This window comes from Condylura cristata, unplaced genomic scaffold, assembly GCF_000260355.1.
Source record: "Condylura cristata isolate star-nosed mole 26May11 unplaced genomic scaffold, ConCri1.0 scaffold00003, whole genome shotgun sequence".
Lineage (NCBI taxonomy): Eukaryota > Metazoa > Chordata > Mammalia > Eulipotyphla > Talpidae > Condylura > Condylura cristata.
The window spans coordinates 70679638-70683296 of NW_004567104.1; positions in this window are offsets into that span (position 1 = coordinate 70679638).

Sequence of the window (3659 nt, forward strand, 5' to 3'; positions counted from 1 at the left end):
ACAAAGTACACTGCTGAGGGGAGCAGCAGGCGGGTCAGGAGAAGTCTGCAATGTGGGTCACTTCTGGGGCGGGGATAGAACTCATGCTGAAGTGGCTTTGACTGCTTAGGGCTGTGCTTTAACCCGCTGCGCCACCAGGGCGGGTCCTACTCTCAGACTTTTAACTGTACTTCATATGGTCCCTCCCCAGAGCTACTCACTGTGCTAGGGTGTCCTGGCTTCGAAGTTCTGACAGCTGTTGCTGAAATTCACCAGGGTTTAAGTTCTGAGTGCTCCTATACAGTCTATTCACCACACCCTGAGATTATGTTTGTTTGGTCTTAATTTCAAGTCTTTGAAAATAAACCAAATTATGGCATTAGGCTAAGTTAAAAACTTATTACAAAAACTAACATTAAAGAAAGAAAGAACATCTGTAGATAAGACTTCTCTGGTATTAAGCAGGTTGAACCTGGCTCTCAGCCTTTCAGCCACTCTCACCAAAACCAGTCTACTCTGAAGAGGGCAGAACTTGCAGAGGACTGAGTTTTATCTACACTGTACCAGCAATATTGCTGAAACCAAATTTTAGCATTGGCTGTGAGCACAGAAATGCAAAAATGAGCAAACTGAGTTACAAAGTTTATACTGCTGATGAGGAGAAAAAACAAACAAGAGCCCTTAATTTCCCACATGTTGAAGTTATCTCCAACAGATACAGGGGTACCATTGCCTCCCACCTGTGTCTGTTTCTCTAATTACCCGCCCCCAACAGTGCTCAGCCAATTGGGTTCTTTTATGCCTATAGGGTTCCTGGTACCATCTTGCTTAAACCCAAGCAAGTGATACTCCAGAATCAAGAAGAGGCCAGACCTCCTCAAAATGACAGGAGAGGAATGGTGAATGAACATTTCCATGCACACTTGTGCACACACTCTCACACACAGACACACATACACACTTGCACAATACACACACATACTCATACATACTCACATACCTATATACACACACACCTATATACACACTCACACACACACAAGCTCACACACACACAGACACATACTTTAGCAAATGGGCTCTTGCCTCTTCCCTTACTATCGTCCACTTCAACTAAGCCAAGCTTTAACAGCAGCTGAATAAATTTAAATCACAGCTCAAAGACTGAACACACAAAATGTAGTTAAGAATGCCATAACCTTCTCCCAGGCCTTCTTTCTTAAAACATCTCCTGTCTCACTCCGCTTTTCACTCCATCAGTGTATAACTATGGAGCGCTGCTATGTGACACAGATCGTTTCAGTTCCACTCATATATTCAACATACCATCTGATTTTTAACTCAAAAGCTCTTTTTAGTCTGCTTCCCAATTTTAGCTATCATACTCTTTCAAAATTGCTATGCTTCCCTCCGGTATTTATAGTGCCATTACTAGTCATCATGAGGCCATCTGCACAGTGTCACTGCACAATGACATGCGGGTTTTGTTCAAACCCTAAGACATTGCATCCTGCAGAATGGATATTAATGCTACCAAATCCATCATCAACCATCCCAAACAACAGCTTTTGTAACAGCTATTGTATCTGCACAACACCAGGAAGAGAGGGTATAGTCTATTATTAGGAGGAACTGCCCATTACAATAGAATTACGATGCTATAAACATAAAGCAGATTTCTTTTTCTCTCCTTTTAATGTTATACTTTGTAGTCTCGGAAATAAAATCCCCACACAGAGGTAGTTACAGTTCAGGCATGTAGTATGATTTCAAGGCCTATGAACATCTCCTGTGAGCTCTTGGCTACATATTACCTATTTAGCTTAAGGAGATGTTTTCCAGCAGTGATAGTGTATCTGAATTGCACTCGCAAGCAATTGCACCTGAAAAGAAGCTTAATCTTCTGTTTATTTTTTTAATTGGTTATTTTTTGGTTGGCTTATGTATTCTAAAATTATCCCTGGCTAATTTGGTTGTATCTTCAAAAGTGGACCACTGATTCAAGCATTTGCCCAGCATATAAATGCTAATTAAAATTCAGCTGGTATAAAATGGATTTTATATACCATAAGATAACCTCTGAGATAGCTTCAAGTCATTACAGATCTAGATAGATCAAAAATAAATGTGAGGTGGTCCAGGTGACCTGTGACTCATTTCATGACTGATGTTGTGTATTTTAACCCAAGAACACAGACACATGCTATTTTCCTCTTAAATATGGAGGTACAGCCTTCAAGTGTACTAGGGAGTCTTTTCTCACAGGTTGTTTAAACGTCCAAAGTCTCTCCCTTCATCTCTCATTTTTGCATTTGTGATGCAGCCATTTGTGAACACGATGACACTACAGTGCAGGCTTGTGATGACACAATTAGAACTTGGCCTCACAGCTGGGGGATAATGTCTAGTGGCTGGGATTCCACTACACTTCACGCTACTGGGAGTGAGGAAACTCAATGCCACTGATATTCAGAATTTTTAAAAGAAGCCACAAACCCTGTTTTTACCCATTTTTAAAATTTTGATATATTGTACTATTTTAAGTTTTAATGCTAGCGCTTGTGAGATGAACATAGCGACCGGCTGGACTTGAGCAAGGACATTTGTGTTCTGCTGGTTCCCCTGGAATCATTCACGTCCATGTGGTTGTGAGGCGGGTGGGGGAAGGGAACATCCCTGCAGGTGTAGTAAGGGGTTCCCACCAGGAGGCTGTGTCCCTGGAGACAAATTCTTCTGGCTTTATTATTTTGATCAACATGTCTCACCTCCAGTCAGCAAAAAGTTGTTTTTACTACCGTAGAATGACTAATTCAAAATATAAATACTCTGTAGCCCTCCCTGGTGGCACAAGGATTAAATTGCACCACTATGAAGCTATCCACAGTCGCTGCAGCTCAAGTTCCATCCCCAACCAGCAAAGTGACCCACATGGTGCAGCAGACCTCTCCTGTCTTGCCCACTGCTCCCCTCAGCAGTGTATTTTGTTTGATCTGCCTGTTTTGCTCCCCACTCTGTCTCTGGTGAATTCTCTCTCTCACACACACACACACCCCAACAACTGTGGCCCCAGTTTTTGTATGCATAAATAAATAAATCTTAAACAAATAAAATTAATTAGTTAATTAAAAAATATATGTTCACACTTTGGAAAACAAGGAGTTGAGAAAGAAATGGTCTTTTGGGCACACATGGTTTAGAATTTTTAATCCAGCAACCAGCAAATTTAGAATTTAAAAGGTCATGCTATAAACTTAAAAATGAGTTAGCTGTGGTTGTAGGCTCCTGATCATTTCTTTGACTTATACTTGCCCTGTATCACTCTTTTTTTTTTAACAATGTGAATTAAAAATAATGTGTTATTCAAGAGACATTGATATATCATTATATTGTATTTTTATTAAAAATGTTGCAACTCAGGGCCACAAGTCATGGTGTTACACTTCTCGAGTCTAATATCACAGTTTTGACCTCTGGCATGGATGACATCTGTGAATTTGTCTTAAAATCATCAGGAAATAAAGCAGTATGTTCAGTGAGTGGTAACATCTGTCAGACATTTTCCTAATATTTGTCTAGAGTTAAAATAGGCAAAGAAAAATAACAGAAACAGCAAAAAAAAAAAAAAAAAAAATAATCAGTACACCGTCTCATTCCTACCTCAGGGGAAAAAAAAAAAAGAG